Source organism: Globicephala melas, chromosome X (assembly GCF_963455315.2).
Source record: "Globicephala melas chromosome X, mGloMel1.2, whole genome shotgun sequence".
Lineage (NCBI taxonomy): Eukaryota > Metazoa > Chordata > Mammalia > Artiodactyla > Delphinidae > Globicephala > Globicephala melas.
Window position 1 is genome coordinate 635,369 of NC_083335.1, and position 24,757 is coordinate 660,125.

Sequence of the window (24,757 nt, forward strand, 5' to 3'; positions counted from 1 at the left end):
AAGAAACATTGATAAATTGGACCTGATCAAAATTCAGAACTTTTACTGTATGGAATACTTAGGAGGATGAAAGAAAAGAGAAGCAACAGAGAAAGAGAAAAAACCACATATCCAACAAAGGATTAGTATCTTAAATACATAAAGAGCTCTCAAAACTCAACCATAAGAAATAATCCAAGCAAAAACTGGGCAAAATAATACACGAAGACACATTTCACTGAAGATGATATACAGGTAGCTGATAAGCATATGAAAATTTGTTCACCATCATTAATCAGCAGGGAATGCAAATTAAAACCACAATGAAATATTACTATAGACCTATCAGAACAGCTGAAATAAAAAATATTGACAACACAAAATGTTGGAAAGGGTGCACAGAAACTGGATCTCTCATACATTGCTGGTGGGAATGTAAAATGGCATAGCCACTCTGGAAAACTGTTTGGTAGTTTCTTAAAATATTAAACATGTAACTAGCATATAATCCAGTAACTGTATTCATAGGCATTTAGTCCAGAAAAGTTAAAACTTGTGTGCACACAGACACCTGTACATGGATGTTCATAGCAGCTTTATTCACAAAAATACTGGAAACAGCCCAAATGTTCTTTGATGGGTGAATGACTGAACAAACCAAAAATAAAATAAATAAGTAATGATATATGTGTAGGTCTATTACTGGATTCTAATTTTTTCCACTGATTTGTCATTTCTTACTCCAGTATCACACTGTTTTGATAAGTGTAGCTTTACAGTAAGTCTTGGAACCAAGAACAATAAGTTCTATGACCTTTTCACTCTTTTTAAAGATTTGCTGGGCTTCCCTGGTGGCGCAGTGGTTGAGAGTCCGCCTGTCAATGCAGGGGACACGGGTTCGTGCCCCGATCCGGGAGGATCCCACGTGCCGCGGAGCGGCTGGGCCCGTGAGCCATGGCCGCTGAGCCTGCGCGTCCGGAGCCTATGCTCCGCAACGGGAGAGGCCACAGCAGTGAGAGGCCCACGTACGGCAAAAAAAAAAAAAAAAAAAAGATTTGCTGAGAGCCCCAAGACTTATGTTCGCTCATTCCAACATCTGCACAGCTTTGCCTCCTGAGCTCAGTGAGACTGCCAAACTCAGCTGGGAATCCCAGCTCTCCGTGTTGGGGTCAGGAAATTGTCAACAGGCAAAGAGCTCACGTGATTCTGAGGGCTTATATTGTGAGTTTCTTTTCTGTGGATCACAGTCACTGTGCTGAGTATTGTACAATAACTGTAAACAGCTTCCTTACATATCTTACGCAGTTTAACAATTTTTCGTAACAGCAGGAGTGCTAGGCTAGTGCCATTCACAGTACAGGTTTATTAAACGTTTTTCCTGCTTAAATCATCCAGACTCAGCGTTTTTGCATGCAACTAAGAGCTGTGACTGATGCAAGCCACCACTTTATGCTACGTTCTAAATAGGTGCTTAGCATTCATTGCGTGATTTAACCTTCATTTAGAGGAATCCTTCCTTATAGAAAGCAAAGCAATGGGCAAGAGGCATTTCTAACGGTGGTATGAGGGGTAAAGGGAGAGAGGTTTCAGTGAGAGAAGCTTTCTAGATGGAGGAAGCATGTATAAATGCACAGGAGACTGAGCATGATGTGAAATAAAGTATATGACACCTTCGGCATTTTCAAAGGATTAATTCTTAGACTTTCATAAATTCTCCTAATCCAATAAAAGCATTATAATGTAGAATTTCCTCCATAAAGTGCAGTAAAATGCAATGGTTTATACAGTATACAACCTATAGGATGGTCTTCAGTGCCCCTCCCATCCCTATTAAGATGGGCACCTCTGGGATAACCAGCCATCCTCGTTTTAGCGAAGTCTCACATCCCAGGGAATCTCTCAGTCTTAGCCAAACTGGGATGATTGCTCACTCTTGAAAACTGTCCTTTAATATAATGTGACATCACTCACTCAGCTACAGTTGATTGGTTCTGCATAGGCACCAGACTTAAACTTGGCTGATGAACATCCCTCCCTCAGATTTATGGATGTGGGACCACAGTGTCTGTGGCAGCCCTGGAGGTGCCTTGCAGATTTTCTTTCAAGAAGAAACCTACTGTGAGGAATGTAGTCACCCAACAGCCTCCAACTGTAACACTATTAGGATATTTTTGCATCATCTGATCCAAGGCCATTCCCATCCCAGCATCTCCAGCCATTTTCTGAGCACAGGAGTGATACTAGGGCCATTTCTGTCCAATGCGGGATTCATCTAATTAGCAACCTTTGCTCTGGATTCCCCAGTTGGACTGGCTGTTACTTCCGCAGAGTTGCACTGCAATCGCAGGCACTTCCTACCGATTCCTCCTTCATTTCCTGTCCTTTAACAAGCGCCAGACCTGTGTTGTGGCCTGAAGTCTCCCCCTGCCCACTCCTGCTCTTCCTCTTTATCTTCCTAATCATTACCCACAATAAATCTCTAGATGCCAACTTGCTTTGCAGATGATCCAGCCTGGCATAGTGTTCTCCAGTGGTTGAAGCCATAAGATGAAAATTTAGGAAGGTGTCAGTAACCATATTTCCTGTTGCATGGACCTAAGAAACAAAAGGAGATTTGGAGGGAGGGGGAGAGAGGGAGAGAAAGGGAGAGAAAGAGAGAGGAAGAGAGAGAGAGAGAGCTCACAAATAAATGTATGAGGAAGAATAGAGATTCAAGAATGATAGAGTCTTGATGGCATTTGAATCCTTGGTTTTGACCATTCTTGAGGCTTAACTGTACCTTGTTCTTTCCAAGTTCTGATTGCTCCACTCCTAGGATTTTGTGAGACACCCCATTACCTTTCCATAAATTTCTCTTTCACTTAAGTTAGTTTCAGGAAGGTTTTTGTCAATTTAAACTAATGAAATGCCTCTTCAGTGTAAACATTGTACAGGCTACTAAATTTGTGCTGAATCATATTTCCCTTGAGAGTCAGAAATGTCCATATCCTGTTTATATCCTCATATACAAAATTAATACACTTTTCAGGTTTTACCAAATTTTTATCCATCAGTAGATGAGGGAAATTTTGCATGGCCTAGACGATTTCTTCTGAAAAGTTTTAGCACTTATTTGTTTCTGTATAGAGTGTATAGTAGAACTGTTGTCATAGACCAAAGCGTCAGCCAAATTCAACATTGCACTGTGTACAGAATATTTATTTTCTGGCTAAAGTCACTTTTAGTTACATAATAAAAGTTCCTTTTATTATGAATGTTCATTTTCTTTCTTTCTTTTCTTTATTTTTTAACCTTTCAAAGATCACTAGTAGTTGGTTCTTTTAAAGACCATTTTGACGAATAAAAATTCAAAATTACAATACACACTTTGAATCACTTTTCAACAACTCTTTAGGTTACGAACAGGATTAGAAAGCATGAAAGTTTCACTAAGATGCTGATAAAACCAAGATGTAGATGTTGGCCAGAGACGGTGGCTCCCACATATCTTTCTTATACAATGGCCCATGCAAGAGATGGTGATAATTTAGTCTAGAGCAGGGATTGTCAAATTAGAGCCCACAGGCCTAATTCTGCCTCCTGTCTGTTTTCTGTAAATAAAGTTTAATTAGAACATATCCACACTCATCATCTAAATATTGTCTGTGACTACTTTTGCTCAATGAACATGGATTTGAATAGTGGCAGACAGACTGCATGTGCCCCACAAAGCCTAAAATATTTACTGCCTGACCTTTTTCTAAAAAAAATTGCCAACACTTGGCCTTAAGTATTAGCAGTACAAGTGGAGACAAATAAATGAGCAGATTATATTTTTGGAATCAGAGCAGGAACAAGCCTGGTGACTTCAGTAACATAAAGGAAGGTAGGCCAGAGTGGCTAAAACATAAAAGGACCCAGATAATATCATTGGTTTTTTTCTTGTCTTATTTTGTAGCACATTTATACCTATTGCTTTTTACTCAGACATTAACTCATTCATTCAACAAATGTTCTTTAAGTTCCCACTCTGTCCTAGACACTATGTTAGCTTCTTCACACAAACACACACAAATCATAATAAGGGAAACCAACAAGTAAGCAATTATAACAGAGAGGGAATGATTTAATTGATGCAAAGAGGAGGAAATAAACTTTTGTTTCACTACCTATTCAATATTTCTCTGATATGCCATATCACCTTCCCCAAACTGTACCTGAACCACACCTTCCCTGGTTGGTCATGCCTCCCCTCCAGTCACTAAAATGCATCACCATCATAGCACCTAATACTCATAGAGCATTTACTGTGTGTCAGATATGGCCAGGTACTTTACACATATTGTCTCATTTCATCACCACAAACCTGTAATATAGATACTATTATTATGCTCATTTGTGAATTACGAAATTGAGGGTTAAAGAATTGAAGTCCTTTGCCCAAGAGTTCATATGTGCTCCAGAAAAGAGCACTCATGTCAACTATTTTCTACTTCCTGTGCTCTGGCTTGCTGCTGATGCCTGATGTTAAGATCATTGCTGCTTAATGGCATCACCTACCAAAGGCACCACCACCACTGTCAATACCAACCAACGTCTGTGCCAAAGTCTTAAGTCTAGAGCATTAATATTTGGGTCCAGGATATTGTTTCTTGAAGCTCTTAGTATTGTTTCTGATAGATGCCAAATATCTGAGAACAATGAACATATTTTGTGAAAGAATTCTTTGTAGTTTTTACTTGTATTTTTTATTACAGTTCTTGCCCTCCAATCTGGAGCCAGATTACCTAGGTTTGAATCTCAGCCCAGACACTTAACTACTGTGTGATCCTGGTGAAATTGCTTAACTTCTCTGTGCCCCAGTTTCCTTATCCTTAAATCAGGGATAACAGTAATATTTATCTTAAGTGTTTGTTATAAAACACTTAGCTCAGCATTTGGCATATAGCACAAATTTAATAAATGTTGGTTACTATTATTAAGGCAACTGGCTTCTTTTTCTGACTCTTAAACAGGCTTTATCTACCAACCTCTTGCCTCTTTCTGAGTACTTTCTGTCTGTTGATTTCACCTTACCTTTACTGATCTCATCACTCTAATTGCTACTGTCATGTTCTTTCCTACTACAGAACCTTTGACCATACCGGTAGGGTATGGTCATACCATACCCTCCATCTGGGATGTTCCTTTTCCTGTTGCTTGGCCAATTCCTATTTGTTCTTAAACTCGATAAGGGCATGGACGCTATCTGTTCCGTTTTGTTTTGCTTTGTTTTTTTTTTTACCATTTTACACCCAGTGCTTAATACTGCACCTGGGGTTCGGTAGACACTCATTAATGTTTGCTGCCTGAATGAGTACCAGTCTGAGTCTATCATCTCACTTTATTCAGTTATTCCTCTGTATATTAATTCACATCCTAGCTATAGCCTTTTTTCTTTCTACTCACTGGTTTACACAATTCTAAACAAATATTCACTAAACACAATATTTGTTAGGTCTGGGCTAGGGACTTGGAATATAAATTTGAAAAATATGAATTTTCTGCTCTCAAGAAGGTACGTGCTCATTGGGGGACACAGGCATGCAAAGAGAGAAATTATAATCCAAAACAATAAGTGGTATACTTGAGGCCCGTGCTGGATACATTTGTCATATTGGACCCACGAAAAAGGATCAATTTTCCAAATAGACAAATAGGGGTAAAGCGTCTGGCAGCAAGAATTCCAGGGTAAAAGTACGAAGGGTTTTTTTTTCTTTTGTTGATGCTGACTTCTACAAATCTTTCCTTTATTATTACCCGTTTGAGTAACCATTTGAATCTCCAATAACTACAATACTGCTCACTTTCCCATTTTCAATGTCTATACATTACATTTGTTATGTGTTGTTGCTCTCAATTTTTTCCCTTTGCCCTGAATTTCCATTGCACATACTATTTCAGTGAATTTTTTGTCCTTCTTTGTAATATGTACTGTTCTTCCATTTTTACGTGCATAAGATATGAATTCTTAACGGCTCGTTCCATTCTAGCGCTCAATGTACTTAACACTGTACCTGGACCTTGGATTCAAGGTGCTCAAGTAAATTGGTGGGAGTCCAGCAGTGGAGTGGTATGCGATTTAAGTTCAAGAAAGTGGTGGAGGGATATTGGAAGAATTTAAGCTCCAGCGACCCTCGATAAACCACCATAAATAGGAGCGTACTGGGAGGAGTCCTGAAACGGCAAGCAAGGCGACCTAGGTTTTACACGCATACTTTCATAGGTCTATCTATCCTCCTGTCTGCGCCTGTGGTTCCAATCTGCTAAATGAAGGCAATCAACCAGCGCGGCCCAGCTCAGCCCTGTTGCATCAGCGGCTCTAGCACGCTCCGCAGCCCGCTTGGTCCCAGGCGCGCGAGGCCCCCACCCTGCATGGCCGGAAGGAGCGGGGCGGGGCCTCCAGGCTAGGCGCTGGGTCCGAGCGCGCTGGGGGAGGGGAGCGCGGAGCCGACAGTTTCAGGGCAAAAAGCAAAAGGCGGGCGCAGGGCTGCCTTCCGAGGTTCTCTTTGCTTGCAGTTCCTCCCGCGTTGCTGATTTGGGAGTCGCGACCTCCGGCACAGGTGGGTTCCGCCCTGTGGATCGGCGAAGGGGTGTTCTGGGTGGGTGCGATGAGTAGGTTTGCCCAGCCTCTGGCTTTCAGGCCTGGCGCAGTGAGAGGCGGCTGCTCGGCCTCGGGGCGTTGGTACTCACCTTTATTTACCCTGGCAGAGGAGAAGGCCACTTGTGCCTTGCCGCAGGGCTCTCGTCACGGTTTGTGCCAGCTGCGCGAAACACAGCCCGCCCGGAGATCAGCGCGGGGTCAGCTGGGCCTAGTGCTTGGGAAGAGCTGGAAGAGCTGGAGCAACCTTGCGCTGGGACTGACGCCCAGAGTACATTGTCTCAAACTCGATCGGACTTCCCCGTCCTGGGCCTGTCATTGACTGTGTCTAGCTTTCGGCGAGTCCCTACCCTCTCCCTGCTTCACTTTGCTGGGCAGTGCAGTGGAAGGTGGAACTCGGCTGTCTGCAAGAGCTTGCAGCACTGACTTTCTTTCTTGGTAATGTTTTCTGCCCAGATTTTACCCTTTCTCTGCCCCTCCTGAGCAGGAAACCTAGCAAGAGTCAGGAGCAGCGGGGCAGGGCATTGGGGAAGCTAGGCAAGGCAGCTCTTTCTCTGTTCTGAAAACAACTCTGAAAAGCCTATTTAGGCTTTCTTACTTTACTGACTGCCCTGAAAACTGGAAACAACATTCATTCAATGCCTTGGTTGAATGTTAACTCAAGAATGCTCTTCTGAATGCCTTACCATTAAAGATTTTAACCAGAGGACAGATGATTGTCCAAAACCTTATGGGTTGAATGAGCATAGTACACTGCCTGACGAAAGTCTAATCATAAATGACTTGGTGACTTAACTATATACTCAAGCACTGAAAGACAAACTTGAGCTCCCATGTGTGGGAATACTTCCATATTCCCTTCCCATACAGCAGTCTTTTAGGGTTGCCTCTTAGCTTGGTATTGCACTTTCAGGAAACACTGTAGTAAAAATTACACTTTATTTTACATTAACTTAACTACAAAGGCAAAGAATTAGAAACACTATGGAAGGACATTGTGCTGTCATTCTGATTCTTCCTCATTAAGGAACTGGTGATAATGATAACGGCAACCATATATCATGCAAAACGCTGTAATCTTCACAACCATGAGAGGTAAATGTGCTTATGTATAACGATACTTAAAGAGGTTATACTTTATCTCATAACCAGTATGATGAAGGGAATTTTCAATTTGTCGGTTGAGTCTGGGGGCGTCTTTTGCGTGTCCCACCTCATCCTCTGTTTCTGGGAAGGGTGGACTGGGAGGGATCACTTCCTGGTTTTGGTATCTATATCAGGAATCACAAGCGGTTCTGTATCTCTGCTTGTCAACCCTGGGAACAGCAGTAAAATATCCAAATTGATCACTCACTGTCTGCAGTGTTTCTGGCAGCTGTGTTTTCTGCCTGCCAGGATGGGGGGTGGGTGGAGCGGTGGGCCCTGGATTAATAAACCCCCTCGGATGGGAAACGTCTCTTTCTGCTTGGAGCCAAAGTGAACATAGACTCCCCAGTTGGGCACCATTGTGGCCCTCTTTCGACAACACCAAGCGTCCCTCATGCTTATATGGGCTGTGCATGTGCCTGCCCTTGCCCACGTGTAAAGAATTTACAGGGTGAGAGGCTTTGGGCAAGACCTGGCCTCTGCCACAGCCGCAGGGCTTAGGCGAGGAGTGGCCACCGGTATGAATGTGAGTGTTCTTCAAGGTGTGGGACCTGTCGATTTCCCAAGTGGTCAATAGAGTGAGGGGGAATTCTGATAGACATCTGCTGAGCTGACCTTGTGGGTGAGTATAGGACTGGCTGTTTAGCAGGACCTGGTGGATGCGTTGGCCATATGTTTACTCTGTGCATTCATTCTTTCACTCCAAAGACAATCAATGAATGCTTACTCTGTGCCAGGGTGCTGAGCCACTCACTGAGATTAGCAGCACAGGAGGACAGTAAGTTTGAGAGGACAACAGGGATTCAACTTGAAGCATGTTAAGTCTGAGGCATCCTCACTCTTCCCCATTCCCAATATCTAATCAGTACAAAACCTTGTCACTTCTGCATCGTGAATATTTTTTTAAACCCATCCACTTCTCTTTGCCCCCACTGCTACTCAGAATTTCAACCCAGCAACATTCTTTTTCTGTTAATTTAAAAAATTTTTATTGTAGAAGACCCAAATCCCTGCTTGACCCTCAGCCCTCATGGGAAAACCACCATAACCACGGCAACAACGACAACGTCAACAACATACAACAGCCCAGTGAGCTCTGTATGACCCCTAATAAGTTGTGTCAACTGACACAAACTTTATTTTCTCTACTTCCCAAAGTGTTTTTAAAATTTTGTATCGAGGTATAATTTACACACCATAAATTTGACTCATTTTACGTGTACATTCAGGGATTTTTAGTAAATTTATCGAGTGGTGCAACCATCACTATAATCCAATATTAGATATTTCCATCACCTCAATGGCACCTCTCTCTTGCCCATGTGCACTTAGTCCCCATTACCACCCCAGCCCCTGGGAACCACTAATCTGCTGCTCGTCTCTATGGATTTGCCTATTCTGGACATTTCATATAAGTGGAATCACGCAGTATGCAGTCTTTTGTGACTTGCTGCTTTTACTTAGTGTGACGTTTTCAAGTTTCATCCATGTTGTAGTGCGAATCAGTACTTCATTACTTTTGATGGCCGAATAATGGTATATACTATATGTATATACCACCTTTTGTTTATGGACATTTGGGTTATTTCCACCTTTTGGCTATTGTGAATAAGGCTGGTATTTGGCTATTGTGAATAAGGCTGGTGTGGACATTTACGCACAAGATTTTGGATGCGCATATGTTTTCGATTCTCTTGGGTAGGCACCTAGGAGTGGAAGTGCTGGCTTATGTAGTAACTGTATGTCTAGTCTTTTGCCAAAGTATTTTCCAAAGGGGCTGCACCATTTTATATTGATTACATTTACATGCACCACCAGCAGTGTATAAAAGTTCTAATTTCTCCACATCCTCACCAATGTTTGTTATTTTTCCTTTTAAAAAATTTCTAGCTGCCCTTGTGGGTGTGAAGTAATATCTCATTTGGAATTTGATTTGCATTTCCCTAATCGTAATGATATTGAACATCTTTTCATCTGTTTCTTGTCCATTTGTATATGTTCTTTGGAGAAAAGTCTATTAGATATTTTGCCCATTTTTCAATAAGGTTTTTCCCTTCCTATTATTGAGATGTAAGAATTCTTTATATATTTAAGATACAAATCCTTTCTCAGGTATATGATTTGGAAATATTTTTTCCAGTCTGTGACTTATCTTTTCGTTTTTTAATTGTCTTTTGAAAGACAAAGGTTTTGAATTTTTGTTAAGTTCAATTTATCATTTTTCTTTTGTAAATTCTGCTTTATGGTTAAGAACACTTTGCTTAATCCAAGGTCATGAAGATTTTCTCCTATATTTTCTTCTGCAAGTTTTATAGTTTTATCTTACATTTATGTCTAATCCATTTTGACTTTTTTTTTAATTGAAGTATAATTGACCTACAACACTATGTTACTTCCAGGTGTACAGTATGGTGATTTGATATTTCTATACATTACAAAATGATCACCATGATAAATCTAGTTACCACCTATCACCATACAAAGATATTTTAATGTTACTTACTATATTCCCTATGTGTACATTAAATCCACACAATTCATTTATTTTGTAACTAGAAGTTTGTACCTCTTAATCTCTCTTACCAGTTTCTCTCATCCGCCCTTACCTCTCTCCCCTCTGGCAACCACCCGTTTGTTCTCTGTGTCTATGAGCCTGTTTCTGTTTTGTTAGGTTTATTCATTTGTTTTGTTTTTTAGATTCCACATAGAACTGAAATCACATGGTATTTCTCTTTCTCTGTTTGACTTATTTAACTCAGCATAATAACCTCTAGGTCCATCCATGTTGTTGAAAAAGGCAAGATTTCATTCTTTTTTTATGCCTGAACATTATTCCTGTGTGTGTGTGTGTGTGTGTGTGTGTGTGTGTGTGTATGTGTGTGTATGTATGTGTGTATACCACATCTCTTTATGCATTCATCTATCAGTGAACACTTAGGTTGCTTACGTATCTTGGCTATTGTAAGCAATGCTGCATTGAACACAGGGACGCACATATCTTTTCAAATTAGTACTTTCGCTTTTTAGGGTATATACCCAGAAGTGAAATTGCTAGATCATATGGTAGTTCTATTTTTAATTTTTAAAGGAACCTCCATACTGTTTTCCAGAGTGACTGCACCAATTTACATTCCCACCAGCAGTGCACAAGTGTTCCCTTTTCTCCACATCCTAACCAACACTTGTTATTTGTTGTGTTTTTAATAATAGCCATTATGACAGATGTGAGGTGGTATCTCTTTGTGGTTTTGATTTGCATTTACCCTCCTCCCCAGGGATTAGACCTACATCATGGCCCAACAGCTGTCCCAGTCTTTTCAGACCCTGTCTCCATTTTCTTTCACATATGTTTCCCCTGATAAACGACTTGTACATCTCTTCCTGTCATGGCATCTCCTTCTCAGAGGACCCGAACTAATTCAGTTGTCAACATTTACAAATTGGGGGATTTCTTATATAATATGCATTTCTGGCTCCTCTCAAATCTGGCAGCATTCGGACTGTCTGGCAATAATTAGCTAGAGCTGAGTGGTGGCTAGGAGTTTTGGACAGATCAGGCATTCTTCAGTTCACTGCTCTCACCACAATCCCCTATTGTCTCTTATACTTTACCTATTTATGTTACTTGCCTAGCCCCTGTGGACATTTAATTTTGAGGCCCTGATGTAAAGGAGCATTCTTTTAACTCATGTAATCCAATATATTATTGCACTAGTTAAACACAGACACAGATATGACAGATAATCTCAGCTTAGAGCTTTCGTATTGGCCTACTTTACATCAGATATCTTCATGAATAATTCCCTTTTTGTTCAAATGTCATTTTGCTCAATAAAGTCCACCCTGATCACCCTGTTTAAATGTCCTACTACCTCCAGCACATCCCTTTATCCTGCCATATAGCTTTTATTGCCTTCTAATATACTATATAATTTACTCATTTATTATGTTTATCTTTGTCTACCTCCTTCCGCTAGAGGATAAGCTCCATGAAAGCAGACATTTTTGTCTGTTTTGTTCACTGATAAATTCCAAGTGCCTAAAATAGTTCCTGGCACATAGTTGACACTGAATAAATACTTGTTAAATGAATTGTGCAGGAAGAATGAGAGGGAGAATATGGTAGGCAAAGGAAACAACATATGTGAAGGCCCTGAGGCAGTGGGCAAGATAGATGGGGCCAATTATGTGAAGCCATTGTAAAGAGATGACTCAATCCTTCTGTCTGCCCTCAAGGAGCTTTCAGCAAATGGGAAGAGAAAAATAATTAAACAGGCAATTATTATATATGTTGTAAGTGCACTAATAAGGGTATGCACAAAGAGCTGTGAAAACACTGGGTAGGCAGCTACTAACTCTTCCTAGGGGAGTTAGGAAGATTTTACAAAGGTGACATTTGAGCTAGGTCTCAGGCAGGAGAGTGACATGATGAAAGTGTTTTAAGAAGATTAATCTGGCAATAGTATGGAAAATGGATTGGAATATGGATGGAATGGAGGCAAGGAAACCATCTAGTCTATGGCAGTAGTCCAGGTATGAGGTGATGAAGGCACCTATAGGAATGGAAAGAGAAGGACAAATCTGAGAGACATTTGGAAGGAAAAATTGACAGGAGCTAAATGGACTCTTGGCTTTAAGCCTTTTAGGGGGTAATGCTTCTTCCTTAGTAATAACCATGAAAAGATTCAGATTGACCTATTATGTAATTGCTTATTCTGACTAGAATTTCTAGCTATGGCTGTTCTCCAAAAGTTTCTGTTATTATGATTGATACTTGTTGGACTTTAATTTACATTAAGATGGCTTTAGACTTTAAAGGTTGGGAAGCTCTCAAAAACATCATTTTGACTATGAAACAGCAAATTATTCTATTAAAGGAGAAATGAGGGAAGCTATGGGGTTGCAAGGGAAGTTTTACAATGACCTAATAGTTGCTATTTTTTTAAGAATAATATATAAAAGATGGAAAAGAAGGATGAATATAACAGGTGGCACTTGCCTAAGGGATTAGTATTTGGAAGGATAAGCCCCCAAATTACCTCAGGCTTGTATAAATACATATTTGCAAAGACAACAAGAACAATTTTAACTACGTTCTCAGAAAGAAAAAGTACATGTGTCCTGGGATGGATAAGTTATAACTTGATATTGTTAAACTGTTCTCAATGATCGAAAGAATTAAGGAGAATAAGGACAGGTACTTTAACACTGGATTTATATAAGTATATTACCACTTCTAACAAAGGAAAGGGAGGAAGAGTTTTCAGTCTACTAATCAATAAGCTAAATATGTCCTGGGTTAGCTTCTAGAACAGATTTTCAAGTAAGTGAGTACTTAGAAAATTACACAGTGTTATCAACAAACAAAGACGTTCCACACAAATCTAATTTTTATTTCTGATTATTAGAGATGTTTATGGAAATAAGACAGATATAACATGTACATTGAATGAATGAATGAATGAAACTTCAGCAAGATTTTAACAAGTCTTTTATGACACCCTTGTGAACAAGAATTATGAATCCATGTTGATGGGTTATATAATTAATACAATTATGTATTAATTAGTTAAATTACCATACTAAAAGAGTGCTGATAGCAGACCATAAGCAAAGGAAGAGTTTTAGATGGCCTGTTGCAAACCCTACCTTTGGCTTGACATCATCAATATTTTTCTAACTTACTTGACTGAAGATTTAGAGCAGACATCTTACCAGATTTAAAGAGGTTATGAAGCTAGAAGAAAAGTAATTCAATCCAGTGTCCACAAACATCTATGAAATTCTCCTAAGTACTAGGAACCATGCTAGATGTTAGGGTACAAAAATGAATGACCCAGAGGTCTTCACATTGAGATGTGTCCAAGTATTACTGGTGGGAAAGACATAAAAACATATAATTTCAACAAAATATATTGAGAAGGAAAACAGAGGCATAAACAGACTATAATGAGAGAACAAAAGAAAGCTACTAGTTCATTCTGTGACTTTAAGGAAGAATTCTTAGATGATATCTCCACTGATTCTTGAAAGATGTATAAAAGACAGAGTAGGAACGGCTTCCAGTTTGAGGGAACAAAAAGCATGAACATGAGTTTCTCAGAATTAGGAGGGTATAGTGGGTCTGGGAAGCTATAAACAATGAAGTACAAGGAGGTAAATAACAGGAAGTGAGGCTGAGAGGTAGCTCAGGATCAGGTAATGGGAGGCATTACATAACATGATAAGTAAATTGGACTTTACCCTGAAGGCCCTAGGGATCCATTCAAAAAGAATGACATACTAATATATTTTTTAAATTCACTATTCCTACAGTGTGCAAAATGATTTGAAGGGAGGGCAAATGTATGTATGGATAGATCAGTTGGGAGGCTTTTGCAGTCTTTGAGTGAGAAATAATGATGGGCCTGGACTGGGATGGTAGCAAATAGAGATATAATGCAGTGGGTTGGCACTTATAACAATGCCTGGCACCTAGTACATGTAAACATCTGATATATTTGTAATAGGAGTCCTAGGAGAGGAGAGAGAGAATGGTACAGAAACAATATTTGAAGAGATGATAACTAAGAGTTTTCCAGAAGTAACAAAGTATTGTGTTATTTTGCTATTGCTGCATACCAAGTTACCACAAACTTAGTACTTAAACAAACATCCATTTATTATCTCATAGTTCTGTATGTCAGAAGACCAGGCATGGCATTACTGGGTTCTCTGGTCAGTGTATTAAAGGCTGAAATTGGTGTGTTGGGTAGGCTGTATTCTTTTCTGGAGGCTTTGGCTAAGAATTCACATCCACCCTCATTCAGATTGTTGGCTGAATTCAGTTCCATGTGGCTGTAGGACTGAGGTTGCTGTTTCCTTGCTGCATATCAGCCACATAGTCCTCTCCATCTTCAAAGCCAGTAGAGAATCTCTTTGACAGCAGATTCCTCTGCTGCTTCAAGTCTCTTTCACCAGAAAGATCCCTGTCCCTTTTAAGGGATTGCTGGATTAGGTCAGACCAACCAAAGATCCTGTCCCTTTCTTAATGTCAGTTGTGCCATATACATAACCTAATCATGCATGAAGTCACAGATTTAAAAAGTGCTATAACTCAGAGCAGAATAAAGAAAACCTCATCTAGATGTATTTTAATAAAGACTGATAAAAAATAAAGAAAAAGAAACAATCTTAAAAGCAGTTAGAGAAAAAAGATGTATTACCTTACAAGGAGTAGCAATTAGATTGGCTTTAACTTCTCAACAGAAACAATGTGAGCATAATGGAACAATATCTTCAAAATGCTGGAGAAACTAACTGCCAATCAAAAATTCTATATCCAATGAAAATAGCCTTCAAAATGAAAGTAAGACAGATGCTTTTAGATGGTCCCAACTTACGAAACCTTCCACCAAACACCAAAGGAAATATTTAGGATCTTTAAGCTGAAGTAAAATGATCCCAAATGAAAGCTTGGAGATATAAAATGGATGCAATGGAGAGGTTAAATATGTGGGTAGATCTGAATGTCCCTGTGGGATGTATGTGTGTGTGTTTGTGTGTGTGTATAATTAAAATACACAACAGCAGTTGAAGAAGGAAGACAGAGTTAATATAAATTCTTTAATTTGCATTATAATTTTAAAAAATCAAAGATATGTGTTATAATCCCTAGAATAACTGTTTTTAAAAAAACAGTAAAAGAATGTATAACTAACAAGTAAACAAAGGAGGAAATGGAATGATACAAATTACCTAATCAGTGTAAAACAAAGCAAGAGAGAAAGGTAACAAAACAGGCAAGACAAATAGAAAGCAAATATTTGACTTCACACATTAATTAAATGACAAATCATGAGGTTAAAAAACAAAATCTAACTACATATATGCTGTTTATAAGAGACAAAAGGGTGGAATAAATATACACCACAAACACTACCCCCCCAAAGAAACCTGATTTAGATATAATAATATAAAACAAGACTTTATGGCAGGTTTCTTTACTAGACATAAGACATATTTTGTGATGATAAGAGAGGCCATCCACCAAGAAGATAAAATTATTGTTCTAATTTGTATGCAGCCCAAATATACAAAGCAAAAACTGACAGATGTCCAGTAAATAAATTCAGTCATAATCAGAGATATTAATACATATCCCTCAATAACAGATCATAAGACAAATAAAACCAATAAGTATATAGAACAGTTGAACAATAATATTAACAAACAACCTAATTGACAGACATATACAGATGACCTTATGTAACAACTACAGAATATATATTCTTTTCTGCACACAGAAAAATAGATGATATGCTAGGCCATACAGCAACAAATTACAGTTGCACTGAGGGGTTATTTTGCCACAATGAAATAAAGTTAGAAAACAATAATAAAAATAAAAATAGAAAATCCCTCTAAAATATGTTTACTTTTAAATAACCTGTAGGTCAAATTTTAAAAATCACAATGGAAATTAGAAAATATGTTAATTGGCTGAAAAATGAAAATATTGCATATCAAAACTCATGGTGGGGGAGGGGTGAATAGTCAGAGCACAGAGGATTTTTAAGACAATGAAAATACTCTGTGTGTTATTATAAAGGACACATGTCATTATACATTTGCCCAAACCCATAGAATGTAGAACACCCAGCGTGAAAGCTAATATAAATTATGGACTTTGGGTGATAATGATGTGTTCATGTAGGTTCATCACTTGTAACAAATGTATCACTCTGTGGTGGAGGATATTGATAATGGTGGGGATTATGCATGTATAGGAGCAGGAGGTGTATGAGAAATCTCTATATCTTTCCCTCAATTTTGCTGTGAACCTAAACCTGCTCTAAAAAAAACTTGCTTAAAAAAATGTACAGTGGGTAAAAGATCTTTGAACAGACACTTGACCAAGGAAGATATATAGGTGGCAATTAAGAATATGAAAATATGCACAACATCATTCATAATTAGGGAGATGCAAATTAAAACAACAATGAGATATTACTGCACACCTATTAGTTGCTAAATCTATTAATGGCTAAATCCAAAAAACTGACAATACCAAGTTCTAGCAAGGATGCAGAAGAATGGGAGCTCTCATTCATTGCTGGTGGAATGCAAAATAGTACAGCTACTTTGGATGACAGTTTCAGATTCTAGTAATGTTAAGTAAAACATCAATAGCACTCTTTGGCATTTACCAAGTGATCCGAAAACTATGTTCACCAAAAAAAAAAAATGTATTTCTGTATGTGTGTGTGGCAGTTGTGGAGATTTCAGCTGTATGTGATCTTGAGGTTGGTTCTCCGAACTGTTGATTGTTGATGAGTTTCCTTGAAGGAATGGGAATGGCAAATAATGAGGGAAGGAGGCTTTGACTTTTTATTTTATATATTTCTCAGTTGTTTATATTATTTTTTTCTTTTTACAATGAGGAAGTGGTTTTTTCTTCTAGTTTTATTGAGATATAATTGACATACAGCACTATATAAGTTTAAGGTGTACAACATGATGATTTGTCTTACATCATGAAATGATTACCACAATAAGTTTAGTGAACATCCACCATCTCAATAGATACAAAATTAAAGAAAAGGAAAAAGAATTTTTTCCTTATGATGAGAACTCTTAGGATTTACTCTCTTAACACCTTTAGTGTGTAACATTCAATAGTGTTAATTATATTTATCATGTTGTACATTACATCCCTAGTATTTATTTATCGTATAACTGGAATTTTGTACCTTTTGATCATGTTCATCCAATTCCCTCTCCCTCCACTCCCCGCCTCTGGTCTGATCTCTTTTTCTATGAATTTATTTGTTTGTTTGTGTTTGCTTTTGAAGTATAATTGACCTACAACACTGTGTTAGTTCCTCTTACACAGCATAGTGATTTGATATTTCTATATGTTTTAAAATGATCACCTGGATAACTCTACTTACCATCTGTCACCATACAAAGATATTACATAGCTATAACTATATTCCCCACACTACATTTCATACCGGTGACTCATTTATTTTGCAACTGGATATTTGTACCTCTTAATCGCCCTAATCTATTTCTTTCCTCCCCCCACTGCTCTCCCTTCTGGCAAACACCTGTTTGTTTTCTGTATCTATGACTCTGTTTCTGGTTTATTATGTTTGTTAATTTGTTTTGGTTTTTAGATTCCACATATAAGTGAGATCATATAGAATTTGTCTTTCTCTGTCTTATGTATTTTACTTAGCATAATACCCTCTAGGTCTATCCATGTTTTCACAAATGGCAAGATTTCATTCTTTTTTATGGCTGACTAATATTCCAGTCTGTCTGTGTGTGTGGGGGGGTGTAACATCTTCTTTTTCCACTCATATATTGATGGGATCTAGGGTGCTTCCATATCATAGCTACTGTAAATAATGCTGCAATGAACATAGGGGTGCATATATCTTTTCAGTTTAGTGTTTTCATTTTCTTCATATAAATACCCAGGAGTGGAATTGCTGGATCATATGGTAGTTCAGTTTTTTATTTTTTGAGGAAACTTTATACTGTTTTCTATAGTGGCTGCACCAATTTACGTTCCCACCAACAGTGCACGAGGGTTCCTTTTTCTCCACATCCTCACCAACACTTGTTATTTGTTAGCTTTTTGATAATAGCCATACTGACAGGTGTGAAGTAGTATTTCATTGTGGTTTTGATTTGCATTTTCTTGATGATTAGTGATATTGAGCATCTTTTCATGTGCCTGTTGGTCATCTGTATGTCTTCTTTGGGAAAATGTCTATTCAGGTCCTCTGCCCATTTTTTTTGTTTTGTTTTTGTTTTTGTTTTTGTTTTGTGATATGCAGGCCTCTCACTGTTGTGGCCTCTCCCATTGCGGAGCACAGGCTCCGGATGTGCAGGCTCAGCGGCCATGGCTCACAGGCCCAGCCGCTCCGCAGCATGTGTGATCTTCCTGGACCGGGGCACAAACCCGTGTACCCTGCATTGGCAGGTGGAGTCTCAACCACTGCGCCACCAGGGAAGTCCTCTGCCCATTTTTAATTGGGTTATTTGCTTTTCTTAATGTTGAATTTATGAATTATTTCTATATTTTGGATATTAACCAGATATATCATTTACAAAGATCTTTTCCCATTCAAAAGGCAAATTTTTCATTTTGCTGATAGCTTCCTTTGCTGTACAATAGCTTTTTAGTTTGATGTAATCCCATTTGTTTATTTTTGCTTTTGTTTCCCTTGCCTAGGGAGACATATCCAAAAAACTATTACTAAGACAAATGTAAAAGCGCATACTGCCTATGTTTTCTTCTAGAAGTTTTCTGGTTTCAGGTCTTACATTTAAGTCTTTAATCCATTTTGAATTTATTTTTGTGAATGGTGTGAGAAAGTAGTCCACTTTTGATTCTTTTGCATGTAGCTGTCCAGGTTTTCCAACATCATTTATTGAAGAGGCTGTCTTTTACCCATTGTATATTCTTGCCTACTTTGTTGTAGATTACTTGCCCATATAAGTGTGGGTTTATTTCTGAGTTCTCTATTCTGTTGCATTGATCTATGTGTCTGTTTTTGTGTCAGTACCATACTGTTTTGATTACCATAGTATTATAGTATAGTTTGAAATCAGGGGCATGATACCTCCAGCTTTATTCTTCTTTCTCAAGATTGTTTTGGCTATTTGGGTTTTTTTGTGTTTCCATAAAATTTTATAATTACTTTTTCTAGTTCTATGAAAAATACTACTGATGTTTCGATAGGGATTGCATTGAGTCGCTAGATTGCCTTAGATAGTATGGTCATTTAAACAATATTAATGCTTCCACACCAAGAACACAGTAATCTTTCCATCTATTTGTGTCATCTTCAATTTCTTTCATTGGTTTCTCATAGTTTTCTGAGTACATGTCTTTTACATTTTGGTTACATTTATTCCTAGGTATCTTATTCCTTTTGATGTGATTATGAATGGGATTACTTTCTTAATTTCTCTTTCTGATAGTTCATTGTTAGTGTATAGAGGTGCAATAGATTTCTCTATATTAATTTCATATCCTGCAACTTTACCAAATTAATTGATGAGTTCTAGTAGTTGTTTGGTGGCATCTTTAGGATCTTCATGTGTAATATCACCACATCTGAAAACAGTGACAGTTTTACTTCATTCTTTCCAATTTGTATTCCATTATTTTATTTTCTTGTCTGAGTGGTCTGGCTAGAACTTCCAATACTATATTGAGTAGAAGTGATGAGAGTGGGCATCCTTGTCTTATTCCTGATTTTAGAGGAAATGGTTTCAGCTTTTCACCATTGAGTGTGATGTTAGCTGTGGGCTTGTCATATATGGCCTTTATTATGTTGAGGTATGTTCCCTCTGTACCCACTTTGTTGAGAGTTTTTATCATGAATGGATGTTGAATTTTGTCAAAAGCTTTTTCTTCATCTACTGAAATGATCATATGATTTTTTTTTCTCTTCAATTTGTTAATGTGGTGTATCACACTGATTAATTTGTGGCTATTGAACCATCTTTGTATCCCTGGAATGAATCCCATTTGGTCATGGTATATGATCCTTTTAATGTATTTTTGAATTTGGTTTGCTAATATTTTGTTGAGGAATTTGCATATATGTTCATCAGTGACATTGGCCTGTAATTTTCTCTTTTTTTTGATAACTTTGGTTTGGTATCAGGGTGATGCTGGCCTGGTAGAATGAGTTTGGAAGCTATTCCTTCCTCTGCAGTTTTGGGGAATAATTTGAGAAGGATAGGTGTTAACTCTTCTCTAAATGTTTGGTTGAATTTACCTGTGAAGGTATCTGATCCTAGACCTTTGTGTGTTGGGAGCTGTTTTCATTCCTGATTTAATGTCATTACTGGTCATTGGTCTGTTCATATTGTCTGTTTCTTCCTGATTCAGTCTTCAGATATTGTACATTTCTAGGAATTTTTCCATTTCTTCTCTGTTGTCCATTTTATTGGTGTATAACTTTTTGTGGTAATCTCTTATGATCCTTTCTGTTTCTCTGGTGTTGGTTCTAACTTGTGTTTTATTACTGATTTTACTTATTTGGGCCTTCTTTTCTTCTTGATGAGTCTGGCTAAAGGTTTATCAATTTTGTTTATCTTTTTAAGAACCAGTTCCTAGTTTCGTTGATCTTTTCTATTGTAGTTTAGTCTCTATTTCATTCGTTTCTTTTCTGATCTTTATGATTTCTTTTCTACCAACTTTGGGTTTTGTTTACTCTCCTTTTTCTTGTTCCATTACATGTAAGATTAGGTTGTTTGAGATTTTTCCTGTTTCCTGAGGTAGGTTTGAATCACTATAAACGTCCCTCTTAGAAATTTTTTTCCTGTATCCCATAGATTTTGGACCACTGTATTTTCATTTTCATATTCATATTTTTTGATGTCCTCTTTGATTTCTTCAGTGACCCTTGGTTGTTTACTACAATGTTGTTTGTTCTCCATGTGTTTGTGTTTTTTACAGTTTTGTTTCTTGTAGTTGATTGCTAGTCTCATAGCATTGTGTTTGCAAAAGATGCTCAATGTGATTTCAATCTTCTTAAATTTACTGAGATTTATTCTGTGGCTTAGCATGTGATCTGTCCTGGAGAATATTCCATGTTACTTGAAAAGAATGTGTATTCTGGGACTTTTGGATGGAATGTTCTATATATACTATTAAGGCCATCAAGTCTAATGTGTCATTTAAGGCCAGTGTTTCTTACTGATTATCTGTCTGGATGATCTGTCTATTGCTGTAAGTAGGGTGTTAAAGTCCCCTACTATTATAGTGTTACTGTCAGTTTCTCCCTTTATGTTTGTTAATATTACTTTATGTATTTAGGTGCTCCTATGTTGGGTGCATTTATATTTAAAATTGTTATATCTTTTTGTTGGATTGATCCCTTTATCATTATGTAATGTTCATCTTTATCTCTTGTTACAGTCTTTATTTTAAAGTCTATTTTATCTGATATAAAAATTGCTACCCCAGCTTTCTTTTCATTTCTGTTTACACGAAATACCTTTTTTCCATCCCTTTACTTTCAGTCTGTCTGTGTCTTTAGATCTGAAGTTAGTATCTTGTAAGCAGCATAAATAGGGGTCTTGTTTTTGTATCTATCCAGCCACTCTGTCTTTTGATTGGAACATTTAGTTCATTTACCTTTAAAGTAATTATTGTTGGGACTTCCCTGGTGCTCCAGTGATTAAGACTCTGTGCTTCCAATGCAGGGGGTGTGGGTTCAATCCCTGGTCAGGGAACTAAGATCCCACATGCTGTGTGGCCAAAAAATAAAAATAAATAAATACATAAATAAATACTTAATTATTGTTAGGTATGTACTTATTGCTATTTTGTTAATTGTTTTGGGATTGTCTTTTTTTAATTGTTGTTCCTTTCTTCTTTTGCTCTCTCCCCTTGTGATTTGATGACTATCTTTAGCATTATATTTGGATTCCTTTCTCTTCTCTCTCTGTGTGTGTATATATTATAGTTTTTTGATGTGTATTTACCATGGGATTTATATATAGCAAATTATATATATATATGTAATTATTGTAAGTTACTGATCTCTTTAGTTTGAATGCATTTTAACAACCCTGCATCTTTACCCTCCTCCCCCAATGTTTACTATTTGACATCTTATTTTGCATCTTTCTGTTTTATGTATCCCTTAACTATCCATTGTGGTTATAGATGATTTTACTACTCTAGTCTTTTAACCTTCCTACTAGCTTAATAAGTGGTTAATTTTTCTACCATGACTGTATATATTTGCCTTTACCAATGAGATTTTTCCTTTCATAATTTTCATATTTCTGGTGGTGGCCTTTTCTTTTCCACTTAGAGAAGTACCTTTAACATTTCTTGTAAAGCTGTTTTGATGGTGCTGAACCCTCTTAGCTTTTGCTTGTCTGTAAAACTTGATCTCTCCATCAAAACTGAATGAGAGCCTTGATGCGTAGAGTATTCCTGGTTGAAGTTTTTTCCCTTTCATCACTGTAAATATATTGTGCCACTTGCTTCTAGCCTGCAGAGTTTCTGCTGAAAAGTCAGTTGATAACTTTATGGGAATTCCCTTGTATGTAACTTTTTGCTTTACCCTTGCTGCTCTTAATATTCCCACTTTATCTTTAATTTTTGCCATTTTAATTACAGTGTGTCTTGGTGTGTTCCTCTTTGGGTTGATCCTGTTTGTGACTCTCTGTGCTTCCTGGACATGGATGTCTGTTTCCTTTCCCAGGTTAGGGAATTTTTAAGCTATTATGTCTTCCAATATGTTTTCTGCCCCTTTCTCTCTTCTCCTTTTGGGACCCCTGTAATGCAAATGTTAGTACACTTAATGTTATTCCAGAGGTCTCTTAAACTGTCTTCATTTTTTTAAATTCTTTTTTCTTTTTTCAGCTTAAGTAATTTCCCCTACTCTGTCTTCCAGTTAGCTGATCTGATCCTCTGTATCATGTAATCTATTGTCGATTCCTTCTAGTATGCTTTTTAATATCAGTTATTGCATTCTTCAGCTTTGCTTGGTTCCTCTTTATATCGTCTAACTCTTTGTTAAAGTTCTCACTGTGTTTGTCCAGTCTTCTCCCAAGTTCTTTGAGCATCTTTATGATCATGACCTGAATGCTTTGTTGGGTAGATTGCTTATTTCCACTTAGTTCTTCTTCTGGGATTTCATCTTGTTCCTTCATTTGGAACATATTCCTCTATTGCCTCATTTTGCCTAATTTGCTATTTTTATTTCTGTGTATCTGGTAGGTTGTTACATTTCCCAACTTTGGAGAAGTGGCTTTTTTTCTGAGGCATCCTGTGTGTCCGAGCAGTGCACTCCCCTCTGGTCACCAGAGTTATATGCCCTGGGGGTGCCCCCTGTGTGGGCTGTGTGGGCCCTTCTGTTGTGGGGGGCTGGCTACTATGAGTGGTCTGGTAGGTATGGCAGGCCCTGTCTGGCTGATTATCAGGCTCTGCCTTGTACAGAGGCTGCTGGCCACTGGAGATTGGGGCTGGGTCTCAAGAGGCCTGGCTGCAGAGCCCCAGGAAATCCCAGGGCTAGTGCTGGCCCACAGGTGGGCAGAGCCCAGTCAGTGTGGCTTGTTGCAGGGCCAGTTGTCCCAGATCAAGCATCAGCCTGCCAGTGCATGGGGCCAGTTCCTGACATGGCTGACTGTGGCATCTGATATTACAAAGCTGGTGTCAGCCCACTGTTGAGTGGGTCTGGATCCTGGGGCAGCTAGCTGAGGGGCCCATGGTGTCTTAAAGCTGGTGTCAGCCTCCTGATAGGCAGGATTGTGGCCCAGGGAGGTCCTGGAGCTGGTGTTAGCCTGTTGGTTAGTGGGGTTGTGGCCCTGGTGATCTTGGGCTTAGTGTTGCCTCACTGGTGGGCAGAGTCAGGACCTGGAGTCTAGTACTAGTACTAACAGGCTGGGGGTGGGTCCAGGTCCTGGTGCTAATAATCTAGAGGGAGGATTCCACAATGTTCCTTGCCAGCACCAGTGTCCTCATGGTAGAATGAGCTCCCCAAATGGCTGCCACCAGTGTCTGTGTCCCCAGGGTGAGCTGCAGTGGCCTTCTGCCTCTCCAGGAAGCTCTCTCCAAGATCAGCAGGTGGGTCTGACCCAGGCTCCTTTGAAATTACTGCCTCTGCCCTGGGTCCTGGAGTGTGTGAGATTTTGTGTGTGCCCTTTAATGATGGAGTCTCTATTTCCTACAGCCTTCTGACTCTCCCAAAAGTAAGCCCCACTTGCCTTCAAAGCCAAGCGTTCTGGGGACTTGTCTTCCTGGTGCAGGACCACCAGGATAGGGAGCCTGATGTGGGGGCTCAGAGCCCTCACTCCTTGGGTAGAACCTGTGCAATTGTAATTATCCTCCCACTTGTGGGTCACCCACTCAGGGGTATGGGTCTTGACTATACTGCATCTCAACTTTTCCTACCCATCTCATTGTGGTTTCTCCTTTATATCTTTAGTTGTGGAATGTCTTTTCAGCTAGTGTTTAGGTCATTCTCATATTACAGAGATAGCTGC

The 24,757-nt window shown here is 38.6% G+C and overlaps 1 protein-coding gene across 3 annotated transcripts in view; it reads left to right on the forward strand.

The window, feature by feature from the left end:
- Positions 1 to 6,425: 6,425 nt before the first annotated feature.
- TMLHE (trimethyllysine hydroxylase, epsilon) overlaps positions 6,426 to 24,757 on the forward strand; it is a 68,948-nt gene continuing 50,616 nt past the window's right edge. For 2 of the 3 annotated variants that reach the window (XM_030850213.2, XM_060292730.1), the window contains exon 1: positions 6,426 to 6,560. The gene's annotated coding sequence lies outside the window, so the exon portion shown is untranslated. The remainder of the gene's footprint in view (positions 6,561 to 24,757) is intronic. The other variant, XM_060292731.2, reaches the window with a different exon arrangement.